Raw genomic sequence first — 18248 nt, forward strand, 5'->3', positions numbered from 1 at the left:
TCAGTTCTCTCCTACACAAGCCTTTCTCCATCAAGTTTACCCTTTCACAGTTTTGAATTTAACAATCCGTCAATCTCAATAAACAGTTTTGGTTGTCTGTTCATGAAGGTGTTGAGATTACCTCATAGTTTGGTGATTCTTCAGTAATAACACAGCAGACATTGTGTTGTTTCACTCCACGGACTGACGGCTTTATCTCTCCCTTCACAGCTTGAAGATTACTACGACGACGACGACAGTGACCGCCAGCAAGAAAAGGACCACTCTTCCATTTAACGAGAAACGGTGACATGGACAGACCACCATTCCATTGCGACGAGATTAAAGTCTTTGCTGGGTGATTCAGATCTGATCTCAAGTTCAGTGGGTTTGGTTACACAGCAGCAGCGGCCGGGCTTAGATGTTCATCGGAAATTGAAGAAATCAGTCAAAGGTACAGGTGAATTTTTTTGATTGACCTTGTTAGCAATTTCATTGGTTGTAGTTAAATCATGACTCGGATTGCAATGTAGGATTATGATAGGGATGTATGCCACAGTCAGGTTAGTGTCAGAGTGTGAAAAGGAAAAAGGTGTCCATAGGGCAATAAACCAACAGGAGACAATCGTTTAACTTGGACATAAACAGAAAAGAGCAGCTTGCTCCTGGAAATAAAGAATTCTTCAATCTGTAAAAGTTGTGGTTGTTGTAGACCTATGTGCATGGAGTTTTGATATATTTATACAAGCAAGGAATCAAATCTGTGGAAAAGAAAGTTCTTTAAGGAGTCTTGTTGATTCTTTTGATGAAGGAGATTTTGAAACAATTGTAAGATGTTTCACATTTGCTATATGGAGCAGGTAAGTGAGAATAATTAATTAAATATTTATAGTTTTAGTAAAACAGGTATGCAAAGCTTCTAAGATATATAAGAAACCTAAGAAATTGGTAATATATGATTTCTCATGTTAACAGAAAAATTGAAACTTGTGAACATATATGTAACATTATAACACTGCAAAAAAAAAAAAAGGTTTACTACAAGAAATTCCCTTCAAATTATAAATTCCTTTGATATTGCTTTGATATTTAAAGAAATTTAATTGAAACAAAGAAATTTAGATAGGGTAGATGAACCATCTTATTGTAGCAATCCATTGAAATTATGATCATTTGTTATCAGTTAAATGTCGTCGAGATCTGTATGTAATATTTTTTGCAACATTTGATTGTACACACACTACAACAAACATTGACAAGACACACATGTGCAGGGTTCATGACCACATGTGGGAATCGTGGTCACATGTGGGAATCGTGGCCACATGTGGGAACCTTGGTCACATGTGGAATCCTGGCCACTGTGGGAATCGTGGCCACGTAACTGTGCAGAGATCGGTATGAGTTGTTCAGCGATTTTAGTTCAATTGATGTCAGGTTTTAATGCAAACTTTACGAATGAATCATATTGCAGCTCGCGGTTTGTAATGTTGTGTCATGTTCTGTAATGTTGTGTCATGTTCTGTAATGTTGTGTCATGTTCTGTAATGTTGTGTCATGTTCTGTAATGTTGTGTCATGTTCTGTAATATTGTGTCATGTTCTGTAATATTGTGTCATGTTCTGTAGTATTGTGTCATGTTCTGTTGTATTGTGTCATGTTCTGTAATATTGTGTCATGTTCTGTAATGTTGTGTCATGTTCTGTAAAGTTGTGTCATGTTCTGTAATGTTGTGCCATGTTCTGTAATGTTGTGTCATGTTCTGTAATGTTGTGTCATGTTCTGTAATGTTGTGTCATGTTCTGTAATATTGTGTCATGTTCTGTAATATTGTGTCATGTTCTGTAGTATTGTGTCATGTTCTGTAGTATTGTGTCATGTTCTGTTGTATTGTGTCATGTTCTGTAATATTGTGTCATGTTCTGTAATATTGTGTCATGTTCTGTAATATTGTGTCATGTTCTGTAATGTTGTGTCATGTTCTGTAATGTTGTGTCATGTTCTGTAATGTTGTGTCATGTTCTGTAATATTGTGTCATGTTCTGTAATATTGTGTCATGTTCTGTAGTATTGTGTCATGTTCTGTAGTATTGTGTCATGTTCTGTTGTATTGTGTCATGTTCTGTAATATTGTGTCATGTTCTGTAATATTGTGTCATGTTCTGTAATATTGTGTCATGTTCTGTAATATTGTGTCATGTTCTGTAATATTGTGTCATGTTCTGTAATATTGTGTCATGTTCTGTAGTATTGTGTCATGTTCTGTAGTATTGTGTCATGTTCTGTAGTATTGTGTCATGTTCTGTAGTATTGTGTCATGTTCTGTAATATTGTGTCATGTTCTGTAATATTGTGTCATGTTCTGTAATATTGTGTCATGTTCTGTAGTATTGTGTCATGTTCTGTAGTATTTTGTCATGTTCTGTTGTATTGTGTCATGTTCTGTAATATTGTGTCATGTTCTGTAATATTGTGTCATGTTCTGTAATATTGTGTCATGTTCTGTAATATTGTGTCATGTTCTGTTGTATTGTGTCATGTTCTGTAGTATTTTGTCATGTTCTGTTGTATTGTGTCATGTTCTGTAATATTGTGTCATGTTCTGTAATATTGTGTCATGTTCTGTAATATTGTGTCATGTTCTGTAATATTGTGTCATGTTCTGTTGTATTGTGTCATGTTCTGTTCTGTAATATTGTGTTATGTTCTGTAATATTGTGTTATGTTCTGTAATATTGTGTTATGTTCTGTTGCATTGTGTTATATTATGTTTAATTGAGTTACAGTACATTATATTCTGTTGCATTGTGTTGTGTTATAAATTATATTGTATTGTGTTATAGTATGATCTGTTGTATGGAGTTTTGATGTGTTGTTAAGTTGTGTTTGTATTTTATTGTGTGTTATATTGTATTGTATTGTGTACATAGCAAGGGGCTACCCATACATGTTTTGTTTTATGGATATATGCACATTATGAGATTACTCTTTTAACAACATTAAATCCAAGCGGTTAGTTTGTTGTAGCCGTACATACTGTAAACTGAAGCCTCAATTAGTAACCGTTTAAAGCTCCTCATGCCTGCTGATGTAAATTTAACCATTACGTGGATTTTCATATATAGATATATATACGTGTTGCCTTTCACCAGTAGCATTTGCCTTATCAGTAAAGTTAACAAGCCTAACAGTCTAACAGCAGAATTAATTACCATAGCTTAAGAGTCATCTTCATTTCGGATTCAGAATCTTTCTCATTTCATCAGCCAGAGGTAGCTTATTGGTCTTACATTTATGCACCAAAGTTGTCAGCTTCAGCCAATGGTGCTGTATGAGGCCCATTGTTTTGGGTAAAAGAGCAAAATGTGTGCGTTTTTGTGCAAACCCACCGTAAATCTTAACTATTCTTGTAGTAAGTTGCTAAGCTTATTTTGATCCTCTTGTCATTCAGTGATGCCATAACGTAAGGCTGGGAAGATCAAACATGTGGACTGAGAGATGAAGTCATCTGAATATTTCAATATTTATGCTTTGACATTAATATATACATAAGTCAGTCAAATTACGAGACTCTCCTAGAGGTTAATGAGCAAATCATTAATGATTCCATTAGGTTCTCAATTTATTATGGCTCAGATAATTTTCATAAGAAATAAAAATCCAAAGTTGGATTTTTCCTTTTACTTTTGTATTAATTATTTGAAATGAGCTAATGACTTTAAGTCATATTATTTGGGGATTTTATTACAGAATAGCTGTGAAAAGAGTGAGCAAAATCAACACAGAAGCTGCTTTAAGTAGTCCTGTTCATACAGTATGAGCAAAATAATTTAACCTCAACACAGCCATTGCTGATCACTCGCTTTAACATTTCATACCAACTCATAGCAACTTTAAATCAAGCAGAATTTTGCAACTTGCAATATATACCTTTAAGTATACCCTATAGTAGTCAAAGAGTTGTGTATCTTCATGCCTAAATTATTTGGACACCAATAATAATAAAATACTAATATCATTGGGGGGGGGGGCATGACAGAACAACCCCTGGTGACACCACAGGAAAACATCTGCTAATGTCTACCCCATATCCCAATTCAATTCTACTGTTTTAATCACCTCATAGGCAAACAGTACACTATTGTAGACACATTGCTACATCATGCCCTATGATGTTGAACACTACTTGATTATAAATGTACAAGCAAGAAAACTGCATAAAATATTGTGTTAATATCCTTCCAGCTTCATATAATGCTGGTGATATTCCAATCTCATCTGATCTCCCCATTCTTTGAACAATTGTTGGTTGCGGTTCTTTTGTAACTGTTTCACAGTTTTAAACTAGACCATGCTGTGTGGGGCATTTATTCACAAGTATGTATCAGTTTCATGGATTTAAATACCAAACTTAAAAATCCCCTTTGCTATGTAGTTCCTTGATATTGGCAGGTCGTCGATGACTCACACACACCTTCTCCTTGGGAATGAAATGAGATCGGTGACTGAAGTGTTTACAAGTACAACTGATTATTTTGGGATCTATCTCTGATAACATTTAAAAAAAAGAAAAATTCAAGTTGTGAGAAATTGGACTCTAACAGCTCCAAGAAAAGAAGATCTTACAGATAAGGTATCAGATTCATTAAGAATATTTTAAAGGTTGAGTTTAAATCCCTGTGATATTGAGAATCAAGTGGGAATTAACAAGTTTGGAAATAATTAACAAGGTTGAATTTAGTGAATAATAAGCATGTTTTAGACGATAATACTTTATGATGAAGCAGTGGGATGGAGTGGGATAGGGACAGGGAGAGGGAGAGGAGAGGGTAGAGGGAGGGGAAGGAGAGAGAGGGAGAAGGTTAGGGGGAGGGGGAAGGAGAGAGGGATGGGGTAAGTTCAGATAATTTTATAGCAGCATGATGATTTTAATTCTCAGATTATTTTTGTTCACATAAATTGTACCTAACTACCTAATCAGGTTTCTTCATAATCTATGAAAAGGCAAGTTTCAATATTCAGCTTTTTTTTGCAACATTCATTTCTCTCTCCATACATTGATTGGCTCAGCAATTAATGCCAGAGGTTAATAAGTTATAGTTTAGTAAGAACAACATGCGCCTGAGATATATGTGGTTTATTTAGTCCTCCTCAATACAGCTGTACCATTCAACATATTTGTTTTGATTTTCAAAATCTCATTGCTGTAGAACTCAGAGCAGCTGGTTTGTATACTATAACACTTCCTGTAGGCAGGGTCTATTTAGAAGTTGATTGTTGGTTTCAAAATATCCGAAGGAACCTAAGCAAATCGAATGAGATTTCAGTCAAAATCGACTACTCTATGCTGACCACAGCTGACTATTTGCTATAGCTGAGCTAGCTGAATTAAATACCCTTTGTAGAGATTTATAAATTTTCATATGTATGTTGGAACCCACATAAATATTTCTTATGAGAATTCTCATATACGATATTTGACATTGGTAATTTTTTTTTACAATGACAGCAGCTAGTTGTTGTATGCAGACTTGTTTTGTATCATAGCTTGTAAAACATTTCCCACGAGACTCATCAATTCTTTGTATCGATCTGTACGAATTACTGCTTTAAACTATATAATAAGCCTTAAAATATATTAATATGGCTTTGTACTTTGATAGAGGTTAAAATCCAGTTGTTATATTAATTACTTCTACTCAGATAGTCCATCAGCTAGTGTCAGACATTTCTCAGTCGCCTAGGTAACAGGCTTCCATTTTGTTCATCCTTTATTGCTTTCTTCACTGTGTGTCTCTTCCCTCTCTCCAAGGTGGTTATCAATGATGACCTTTAATTGTACTTTTTCCGAAATCCTCCGTCTTTTTGGCAGTAGTACCTGTTTTGTCACGTTCCTGTATTTCTTTTCCATTTTTTTGTGGCAAATGATGATGAGTAAGCAATAGTCATCAAATTAGACGGAGGATTTCTGAAATGTAAACATTACTGATTTGTATATATTTGATCAATTTCACCTGCAGGCTTTTATTGATATAATATTTGCCACAAATCATAAAGTTAGCAATCGTGATGTGATGAAGAGTGTTTTTTTCATTATTAGCATCGATTAATTTTCCTCCTCGTCAAGGAAGAGCTTGTTGAATGCGTGTTGCTCCTCCAAGTTAATAGAGGATTGTTCTTTCTCTTTTATTAATTAGTATTTCTGTTTTAGATGTCAATACATGTTACAACTACATGTTGGGTTGTGTTGTAACTTTTTAACGCTCTCATAGAGACACCAAGCCTTGTTATATGGCCCCAAGCCATGTTATATGGCACCAAGCCTTGTAATATTGCACCAAGCCTTGTACTATGGCCCCAAGCCATGTCAATATGACACCAAGCCATGTAATATGGCACCAAGCCTTGTACTATGGCCCCAAGCCATGTCAATATGACACCAAGCCATGTAATATGGCACCAAGCCTTGTATATGGCACCAAGCCATGTTATATGGCACCAAGCCGGTCACAAGCCATGTCAATATGACACTAAGTTTTGTAATATGGCACCAAGCCTTGTTATATGGCCCCAAGCCATGTAATATGGCACCAAGCTTTGTAATATTGCACCAAGCCTTGTACTATGGCCCAAGCCATGTCAATATGACACCAAGCCATGTTATATGGCACCAAGCCTTGTAATATGGCACCAAGCCTTGTAATATGACACCAAGCCTTGTAATATGGCCCCAAGCCATGTCAATATGACACCAAGCCATGTAATATGGCACCAAGCCTTGTAATATGGCACCAAGCCTAGTAATTTGGCACTAAGCACTAAGAGGGGGAGGGTAGGGGGAGGGGGGACACTTGGTAGAAGATGTCAAAGTTTATATTGACTGATACAAATACTAATATTTCTTCCCAAATATGCTAGAGCAGAAAACCAGAAGGCTTTTTTTGTTTTCATGGTATGTCACAAGAAACATAAATTGTTAACTCAACAAAAACAGGAACCGCCATGGACACATAGAATAGATAGGAGTATAGAAATAACATTGTAAAGTAGATAACCAGCTTTAATAGCCTATGTCATGAGAATGGAGGTGGAAGTGGTTATTCTTCACTAATTGGTAATTAATTACCAGACACATACTTTCGCAGAAAACCACCATGTTATTTAGTTCATGCATATATCACAGCAGGCATATGTAACCTCAAAAAAGCCAGCTGTTTTTTACAAAACAAACAGGTTCCCACCAACAGTGTACAGCATGTTCGTTGTGGATATACCTGGATATTTCAGGAGAAAGTGGTTTATTGTCAACGAACTTTTAAGCCTGGTTGTTTTTGGTAATTAGGTTTATTTATTCAAAGCCTGTTGGAATTTAAATATCACTATACTGCATCATATCTGATATTAAATACAGCAAACCAGAGTTGTTGATGTTGCTTGTTAAATTATGTCTTCAAGAGTCAAAGAAATACATTTGACAACAGCAATTTTAAATCATTAAACTTATTTTTGTTGTAAATTTAAATGATCCCTTTATGAGTCAAATGACAATAGGTAGTAAATTGATTTAAAATAGACTAAATAAACAATTTATTACTTGAAGCATCCTATGAGCTCTAACATCTTAGAGGTCTTTGAAGCTACTCATTAGCTCTAACATCTTAGAGGTCTTTGAAGCTACTCATTAGCTATAACATCTTAGACGTCTTTGAAGCTACTCATTAGCTCTAACATCTTAGAGGTCTTTGAAGCTACTCATTAGTTCTAACATCATAGAGGTCTTTGAAGCTACTCATTAGCTCTATTATCTTAGAGGTCTTTGAAGCTACTCATTAGCTATAACATCTTAGACGTCTTTGAAGCTACTCATTAGCTATAACATCTTAGAGGTCTTTGAAGCTACTCATTAGCTCTATTATCTTAGAGGTCTTTGAAGCTACTCATTAGCTCTAACATCTTAGAGGTCTTTGAAGCTACTCATTAGCTGTAACATCTTAGAGGTCTTTGAAGCTACTCATTAGCTGTAACATCTTAGAGGTCTTTGAAGCTACTCAGTAGCTGTAACATCATAGAGGTCTTTGAAGCTACTCATTAGCTCTAACATCTTAGAGGTCTTTGAAGCTACTCATTAGCTCTAACATCTTAGAGGTCTTTGAAGCTACTCATTAGCTGTAACATCTCAGAGGCCTTTGAAGCTACTCATTAGCTGTAACATCATAGAGGTCATTGAAGCTACTCATTAGCTATAACATCTTAGATATCTTTGAAGCTAGAAATTCATATAATGGTCACCCACGGCATAATCAAATTTCATTACTTCCATAATTCTAAATTTAGTTATCCAAACCGAGGCATTTGTTAGTCTATTTTAACCCTATGTCCAGATTATCTGTGTCAAGAAGGAAACTTTTGTTAGCTTGTAATAATTTTTAGGGTGCTAAAATTTGGGGCCAAAGACCTTTAATAACCTTCAAGTTAATTTTCAGCAAGTTTTGCTTTGATGCTTACTGGAGAATTCAGAAGACTGAACTCAAACCAGATAAGGTTTACAGTGAACTAATATTTATCTTTCAAATTATTGAAGTGTTAAATTGACAGGCTCCTGTGTTATTAAACCAAGGTCATTTGTCTTTCCCGATTCTATATATACTTCCTTTATCTTCTGTGACAAGTTAACATTTCATCCAAATTTAAGATTGATCAGTGATGGATGGCCCATCCCCATGATCCCTCCAGGAATAACTGAAATGACCAAACCAAATCCTTTATTGATGATCCTTATTGCTGATTATTTTGGCTGATATCTGATATGAGTCTGTATATGTAATGCATAAAAGACAGTATTTGTAACCCTTCTCAGACTTACGTAGTTGTGAAGTAGTTTTAGTGTAATACTTGCCAAACATTAATACAGTACTGTTGACCCAACCAAATCCTCTATTGCTGATCCTTATTGCTGATTCCTTTTGGCTGATATCTGATATGAGTCTGTATATGTAATGCATAAAAGACAGTATTTGTAACCCTTCTCAGACTTCAGAGTTGTGAAGTAGTTTTAGTGTAATACTTGCCAAACATTACTACAGTACTGTTGACCCAACCAAATCCTCTATTGCTGATCCTTATTGCTGATTCTCTTTGGCTGATATCTGATATATGAGTCTGTATCTGTAATGCATAAAAGACTGTATTTATAATTCTCCTCAGACTTAGTTGTGAATTAGTTTTAGTGTATTACTGTACTTGACAAACATTAATACAGTACTGTTGAGTGTTGACCCAACCAAATCCTCTATTGCTGATCCTTATTGCTGATCCTTATTGCTGATTCTCTTTGGCTGATATCTGATATATGAGTCTGTATATGTAATGCATAAAAGACAGTATTTATAATTCTTCTCAGACTTAGTTGTGAAGTAGTTTTAGTGTATTACTTGCCAAACATTAATACAGTACTGTTGACCCAACCAAATCCTCTATTGCTGATCCTTATTGCTGATCCTTATTGCTGATCCTTATTGCTGATTCCTTTTGGCTGATATCTTATATATGAGTCTGTATATGTAATGCATAAAAGACAGTATTTGTAACCCTTCTCAGACTTACGTAGTTGTGAAGTAGTTTTAGTGTAATACTTGCCAAACATTGCTACAGTACTGTTGACCCAACCAAATCCTCTATTGCTGATCCTTATTGCTGATTCTCTTTGGCTGATATCTGATATATGAGTCTGTATCTGTAATGCATAAAAGACTGTATTTATAATTCTCCTCAGACTTAGTTGTGAATTAGTTTTAGTGTATTACTGTACTTGACAAACATTAATACAGTACTGTTGAGTGTTGACCCAACCAAATCCTCTATTGCTGATCCTTATTGCTGATCCTTATTGCTGATTCTCTTTGGCTGATATCTGATATATGAGTCTGTATATGTAATGCATAAAAGACAGTATTTATAATTCTTCTCAGACTTAGTTGTGAAGTAGTTTTAGTGTATTACTTGCCAAACATTAATACAGTACTGTTGACCCAACCAAATCCTCTATTGCTGATCCTTATTGCTGATCCTTATTGCTGATCCTTATTGCTGATTCCTTTTGGCTGATATCTTATATATGAGTCTGTATATGTAATGCATAAAAGACAGTATTTGTAACCCTTCTCAGACTTACGTAGTTGTGAAGTAGTTTTAGTGTAATACTTGCCAAACATTACTACAGTACTGTTGACCCAACCAAATCCTCTATTGCTGATCCTTATTGCTGATCCTTATTGCTGATCCTTATTGCTGATTCCTTTTGGCTGATATCTTATATATGAGTCTGTATATGTAATGCATAAAAGACAGTATTTGTAACCCTTCTCAGACTTATGTAGTTGTGAAGTAGTTTTAGTGTAATACTTGCCAAACATTACTACAGTACTGTTGACCCAACCAAATCCTCTATTGCTGGTCCTTATTGCTGATTCTCTTTGGCTGATATCTGATATATGAGTCTGTATCTGTAATGCATAAAAGACTGTATTTATAATTCTCCTCAGACTTAGTTGTGAATTAGTTTTAGTGTATTACTGTACTTGACAAACATTAATACAGTACTGTTGAGTGTTGACCCAACCAAATCCTCTATTGCTGATCCTTATTGCTGATCCTTATTGCTGATTCTCTTTGGCTGATATCTGATATATGAGTCTGTATATGTAATGCATAAAAGACAGTATTTATAATTCTTCTCAGACTTAGTTGTGAAGTAGTTTTAGTGTATTACTTGCCAAACATTAATACAGTACTGTTGACCCAACCAAATCCTCTATTGCTGATCCTTATTGCTAATCCTTATTGCTGATCCTTATTGCTGATTCCTTTTGGCTGATATCTTATATATGAGTCTGTATATGTAATGCATAAAAGACAGTATTTGTAACCCTTCTCAGACTTACGTAGTTGTGAAGTAGTTTTAGTGTAATACTTGCCAAACATTACTACAGTACTGTTGACCCAACCAAATCCTCTATTGCTGATCCTTATTGCTGATCCTTATTGCTGATCCTTATTGCTGATTCCTTTTGGCTGATATCTTATATATGAGTCTGTATATGTAATGCATAAAAGACAGTATTTGTAACCCTTCTCAGACTTACGTAGTTGTGAAGTAGTTTTAGTGTAATACTTGCCAAACATTACTACAGTACTGTTGACCCAACCAAATCCTCTATTGCTGATCCTTATTGCTGATTCTCTTTGGCTGATATCTGATATATGAGTCTGTATCTGTAATGCATAAAAGACTGTATTTATAATTCTCCTCAGACTTAGTTGTGAATTAGTTTTAGTGTATTACTGTACTTGACAAACATTAATACAGTACTGTTGAGTGTTGACCCAACCAAATCCTCTATTGCTGATCCTTATTGCTGATCCTTATTGCTGATTCTCTTTGGCTGATATCTGATATATGAGTCTGTATATGTAATGCATAAAAGACAGTATTTATAATTCTTCTCAGACTTAGTTGTGAAGTAGTTTTAGTGTATTACTTGCCAAACATTAATACAGTACTGTTGACCCAACCAAATCCTCTATTGCTGATCCTTATTGCTGATCCTTATTGCTGATCCTTATTGCTGATTCCTTTTGGCTGATATCTTATATATGAGTCTGTATATGTAATGCATAAAAGGCAGTACTAGTAACCCTTCTCAGACTTATAGCAGGGAGTTGTTATCATGGAACAACTCCCTGCATAGTAGTGTGGATGTAGAACTTGCCAAACATTGCTACAGTACTATTATCAAGTTATTGAAGTCTTCATAAGGTTCTTTGGACATGTGGTGTTCCGTTTTCTTCTGCCCTTGAGAGCAAAGAGATTGCATTCGACTGTGAAATGCTCTCTGTAGTCTTATCCCAGGGCTATAAGTGTTATAGACCTTGTAAATGAAATCCAGATATGAGGCTATTGAATTTATCGCATAATATAATTAAGAGATGACAATATGAGGGGACCAAAGAGGATGCTATGTTTACAGAGGTTGCGCACATCTGTTTGTGGTTTTATGGCGCTGCAGAGGAGAAAAGTGGTCAGAAAAAGAATAGGTAGCAGAGGGGGAGGGAGCCATTCTATATTGATTTTCTGTCTTTGGAATGATGATGCATTAACTGTGAAGGTATAGATAAAGCTATGATAGGTTCCTATATATGCAGAATTTTTCTATTGAAAAAGAACAGGGACAAGCATGTGATGTTGCCGCTACTAGTAGGAGCAAACTATTGATGAAGATGAAAACTAAAATTCACCTGTGCAGCAGTGTATTCCAGGTGAAAGGAGATGAAACGGATCTATATACAGTAGCCAAAGGCACAGACTTAATTCGGAAAGTCACAAAGCGATATGTTTAACAACAAATCATTGATTTTTCTCTGTGTGTGTTAAATATGCAAGTCTTAAAGACCTGTGTAGGTACAACAAGAATCTATAGAATGCCATAATGGCAACTCATCACCTTAACATGGTGTGTAAGTCTATTCCCAATAATCAGATATTGATTAATATGTTAATAGGCCAAGTCTAGAGAGAGAGAGAAAGCCTAGAGAAGAAAGGAGCTTAATAATGACACCCAGACAATGATACTCCTTGCTGCTACTACTACTGCTGTGACAGGCTTTCAAGTGATGTACAGCTCAAAGCCACTAATCAGCTTAAAGAGAAAGCTGCCTGCTGAATAATGGGACTGCACTTTACCCTTAGTTAGAAGGGAAACTATGAATGAAAACTGAAGATTGCAGGAGTCATTATAACCTGTTTATTTATTCTGAAAATGAAAGCAGGAAGGAACCTCTTAGTTTCCTCTAAGTACAGTAAGACCCTGATTATTTACTTCGTTCCCCACTTACCTGTCTCCCCACAACCTATGCACCGCATTCTACCGTGTCTAGAATACCCTGGTAATCTTTTAACACTGTACACCCTCACTGGCCCTAATGGCCTTCCTTCATTTTTCTACCCACAAAGTGTCTCACTGTGTTTTTCGGAGTTAGGAAAATTTTCGCGAAATTACCTTGACAGGTAAGTGGGTCACTCGTAAATATATAAACCAGTAAGTTTTGTAATATCTGAACTGGTCTGGATTCTGAACTGGTAGTTCAGATTATCGAAAAGTTCAGATGATCAAATTTTCTTCAATTAACCAATTTTCGAATATAAAGACCTTAAAGACCCTAAGAATTTGAAAGCTGATCGTTAAGTAAGGTTAACAAATTTAGGTTGTACATAATATGAGTACTACTGTACAGTACTTGGGATCAATAACACTCGGCCTCCAGACTTTGTATCAACGAAGGGATGGCGGGTTCAGAAAATCAGGGATTCCGATACTAGGGGGTAAAAAAGTGCTACCTAGGTGTACATATCTGCTTCACATACCTCAACCAGGGAGCTGCTACTCTCTTAGAGTAGCAGCTCCCTGCCTCCTCAACATTCTCTTGTGTAATATAAAATAACTGCTTGTTGGATCGAACCAAATCATACTGTTCATATAATATACCATTATTTTGGAAAGAGCATGAAAAAATTATGTAATGAAGTGATGGTGTTATTTTGACTATTTCAAACGATTAATGTTCCTTTGAGTTGATTTTATCCTTCCCTACTACCATACAAGGGAAGATATTCTAATCACACTTTAGGACACTTTATTGTGGTTCCATTGGTGCTGAGTTGACTTATTGTATTGTATTTACAGCTATATTGATATTACTGCCTCCTTGTTCCCTACATTACTGACTTATTCCCCCCCCCCCACAATTGGTCCCCTCTTCCCCCCTTCCAATTCTCTAAGTTTGAATTTGGATATATACCTACCCTAGCTTGTTCCTTGGCTTGCCTTCAACATCTTGACAGAAAAGCATTCTTCCAAAATATAAAATCTCTTCAGCGATCAAAGTATGGTCAGTTTATACTAAGAAAGCTTAAACTAAGAAAACAATCAAAACAAAAGTTAACAAATATACACATAGATATAAAAGACACAGACACTTATAATATTATTTAAGGAAATGAAATACATGTTTGAAAAAAGAAATATTTGTATTTTTCTTTGTTCAAATTCCAGTTTTATAGAAAAAGTGTATGCTATTAGCTTTGAGGTACCTTGTCCCATTTTAATCAATTTGTGAATTTTTAAAATGATTTGAAACATGAGTCTGCACTTGTCAAGTTTCCTATTGAATTGTATACATAAAGGACCATCAGGTATAAGATATCACAAATTTACCCAAATTAATTAAGTCAAAAACCTGACTGTACAGTTGAGGGTCTGGTTTCTAGTAGATCACTGACCATGTGTAACTTAGCCAAACTGTCTAAATAATTCCCTACAGTGTTATTCTTGCCCTTAATTTAGTTCAAGAGTTATCTAAGGCTAGCCTGTTCTGTCTACATCTATAAGATAATCACCTCAAATCCCCTCAGACAATGAAACACAACAGTTGATTATGAAGAGACAGAGACAACAAGAACCCTGCTGTCTGTAGGTGTCATTGGGAGCTTACACAGTAGGTAAACAGAACTTGTATTATTAGGGAGTATGTATGCCCTTGATCCTACTGGGAAATAACTATTCACTGGCTCCTGAGGGGAACAAATCGTTATCAATCTTCTTATTGTAGTAGGCCCAGTAGGGATAAGATGAGGCCATGTCATTGAGACAGGGGCCAGTAGTCTTGGTCGAAGAAGATGTGGTACATCTTTGTTGAGTTAAGGTATATATGTAGAAGTGCTGCTGTTGTTATTCAGTGTGAAGTTTGGAGCCTGTTAATGAAGGAGAAGGTTTCTAGTTTGGTTAATTATACAAGGAACTATCTACATTGATCAAGAGGAGTAATATGAAAGGATGATGAGGAGAGTGACACTGTGAAGAAGTGGAAAAAAAGACAAGCGTGAGGTAAAGTTTTGTTAATATATTCTACGTAGAAATAATGCAAGATAAATTTAGAGAACAATTGAACGTTACCTTTCTGTACCATACCGTAGAATAAAAAAATGAAAAACATGAAGCACTGAATTGATTTTGCTTGTGGGTAAATTTCTGTCAGTTAAACTTGAAACTAAGTGGCACTGGTTTGAAAATATCAGTTTGTCTTGCATATGCACTCAATGCAGCGTAGGTTAGAACTAACTATTGCCCTGTCAGCTACTAGGTACAATTCATGTATAGGTACTTACATGTGATACTTGAAAGATGCAGTTTCCATGAATTTACTTTTGTAAGAACAATCATAGAAAAACATGTACAGTTTCCATGTATAGTAAAGTGTGTATGTCCTATGAGTATCTTTGTACTTGATGAAAGTCATCCATGTTTGAAGGAAAATATCATCAGTTAACATGAAAAGATAATATATATTTTCTGTCATTTAATCTAGCTAAAACAAAGCATGTAGTTTACACACAGGACTCAAGCCGATTTGTTGACAGGATAAAGTGATGAACAGTTACCATAGAAGCGTTATCTTGATGTCTTTCTTCTGATGGGGGGGGGGATCTTTTTGCAGTTGGAATGCTGCCCTAGTTGATTAAGTTGTTAAATTCTTTGTGCTGTTGAATGATAATAATTCATAAGATATCAGCTGTTAATGGGACATCTTTCTATGGCTAAGGTCTTTAGCCATTGGTCAATTGTCTTTATGGTTCAAAGAGAAAGATTTTTATTGCCTTGGGAGGTCAAGACTGAGATGGGGTTATACAGATACAAGACACATCTGGTTAGAATTGTGAGGTGGTAATTCTAGTTGACAACTAAATATACCCTTATCCCTTGGCAAGCAGGTCATAGCAGAAAACCTCATAGGTAAACAGTATGCTATGGAGTAACTTTGGCTTCATACCAACTTGTTACAGTGTGTAAGTACCAATTGTATATTTGTACCTACTGTGCCATGTAACTAAAATTTGTTGCAGGAGAAGTTGAAAATAATCCATTGGTATTTAGGCTAATCTTGTTGCTTTTCATTGTTAGAACACAATTGCATTATACTGTTAGTTCATGAGAAATCAGCTAAAAGCAATAATTGATACCAGATTCCAGCTGTAGTTTCGTATTGAAATTGTCTCCTTCTTGGAAAAGGAAAGGTAAGATAATTAAACTGACAGTTATTTTATTTTCTCGCACCGAATTCAAAACAGGAACAGCAAGTAAATTTGGCATATTTTGAGTAGACTAAGTTGCTTTAAGTTAGGCCTATACCTAAGATACCTCAGTCACTGAATAAGAGAGAGAAGCAAGACAGGAGTGGTACTTACTGTTACTCTGTTAAAATCAGTCTTCACTCTTAAATTTCGGGGGACGTTACACAATCACTGTTTTCACGTCTAAAGGTGATCGTGATTTCAGAGAGGTTTTCCTACTTGCGAGGGTACCACAATGGGGATTAGTCCAATAAAGCAGTTATACACTGCAAGTAGGCTTGCTGGACACAAAGTTCTCAGTACTAAAATTATGTGAAGAGTAGCCATTTGGTTGTAACGGTTTTGTAACCCCACATCTGCTGTGTTATATTTAGCAACACTAATATATATATACATGAATGTTATATGATATCTAGTTAAATCTCAATTATTAGAATTCCAAATAGAATGAAGTTTTGAGTGGGATTGTGTGTTTTAAGGAGAATTTTTTTTTTCAGCACATCTCCTAGCCTGTTCAGACTGTACCTTATTTAACTGTCGATTTAATTAAAAGTTTAGTAAAGGAAAAAGTGACTCAACTTGATTAGTTGTAGAGCAATGCTACCATACATTTAAATGTCATCTCAGGTTGTCGAAGGGGTTTGGTTTCTTAATAATAAACAGCATGCAATCATAGCATATTCTTCTAGTTAATCACCAGAGCAAGAAATATTGTCTCAAATTTAGGAGGGAAAGTTCTTGAAATATTTATTACCTGCTTGATCATGAGTTACAACTAATATGGCAATGCCAAAAAAAAAAAAATAAAAAAAAAAATAAAAGATAAAACAGGGAAAATAAAGATGGACAAACATCATAAAATAAAGTACTTTGCCATCTGGCAAAAATAAAGAATCATTTGCTACGGATGAAAGCTTCTAAAATGGAAGTAATTTGTCTTGTAGGGATCTACTGTATCATAGAGTAAAGAATATGTAATGAGGCATTCCAGTTTTTGTTTTGCTTATAAGAAAGGCTCTCATCAAAAATTGAAGGAATCGCTTTTGCAAGCCAGTCGGATATGGAGGCAGCTATCAAGTACACTGATATAATAAAGTTTTAAAAAGCTTTTCGAGAAATGTTTCCTTTAAAGTTACAAAACATGTAATCATTAACTATCGGACTGGCTATGCGTGGACTAGGTAAGTTACAGAATTGTGTAATCACACACACTTGGTTGTATCTTGTTTGTGTTGTGCCATCAATGAAGCTTATTATTAAAATTGTTTCATAATTTTCTTACTTGCTATGATGTTTCACGAATTGTTATCAGACATCTTCTAGAGAAATTCAACTTTAGCGAATATATGTCGAACAGACTTGATGTACCAGTCTAACAGAGACTTGATGTACCAGTCTAACAGTAACTTGATGTACCAGTCTAACAGAGACTTAGTGTACCAGTCTAACAGAGACTTGATGTACCAGTCTAACAGAGACTTGATGTACCAGTCTAATAGAGACTGGATGTACCAGTCTAACAGAGACTTGATGTACCAGTCTAACAGAGACTTGATTAACCAGTCTAACAGAGACTTGATGTACCAGTCTAACAGCATGTAACATTTTATTTCCCTTGATATAAGTATGAGAACTGGTTCATAATTTTGCACCCTTACCTAAGAGATTTCCAAAATTCCCCGGATTTTCGAGCCAAGAACAATCCCAAGCGGGACAATTACAAGTACAGGTAACTATTTAGCAAATATAGACTCACCATAGAACTGATGTCTAGGAACATTTAAAGTCAATCAAAGAAGACAGGCCGTTGCATCTTTTACTTTTGCTCCTTTACGCTGTATTTTGTTTTTATTTGTCATTCTAACATATTTGGGAACAAGCTGTGATTCAATGGAAGCCATTTTGCTCTTTATACTGAGTATTTCAACCAGGGTGTCGCTACTTCTACTATCCATAATAATTTCCTTCACAATATCTTGTCCTGTTTGCAACATCCCATTCACAGTAATTAAAATAGTTTAGGCAAGGTTCCCCTTCTTGTTCAAGGCCAATTTCAGCTTGAGATATGTTTGTAGAGCTCCCTGTT

At 35.4% G+C, this 18248-nt stretch overlaps 1 protein-coding gene across 5 annotated transcripts in view; it reads left to right on the forward strand.

The window, feature by feature from the left end:
* LOC139976475 (D-glucuronyl C5-epimerase B-like) overlaps window positions 1–18248 on the forward strand; it is a 107123-nt gene that overhangs the window by 48395 nt on the left and 40480 nt on the right. For 4 of the 5 annotated variants that reach the window (XM_071985252.1, XM_071985249.1, XM_071985253.1 and 1 more), the window contains one exon: window positions 211–433. The gene's annotated coding sequence lies outside the window, so the exon portion shown is untranslated. Of the gene's footprint in view, window positions 1–210; window positions 434–16694; window positions 17344–18248 lie in introns of those variants that run through there. The other variant, XM_071985254.1, reaches the window with a different exon arrangement.

This window comes from Apostichopus japonicus, chromosome 11 (genome assembly GCF_037975245.1).
Source record: "Apostichopus japonicus isolate 1M-3 chromosome 11, ASM3797524v1, whole genome shotgun sequence".
In the NCBI taxonomy this organism is placed as follows: Eukaryota; Metazoa; Echinodermata; class Holothuroidea; order Aspidochirotida; family Stichopodidae; genus Apostichopus; species Apostichopus japonicus.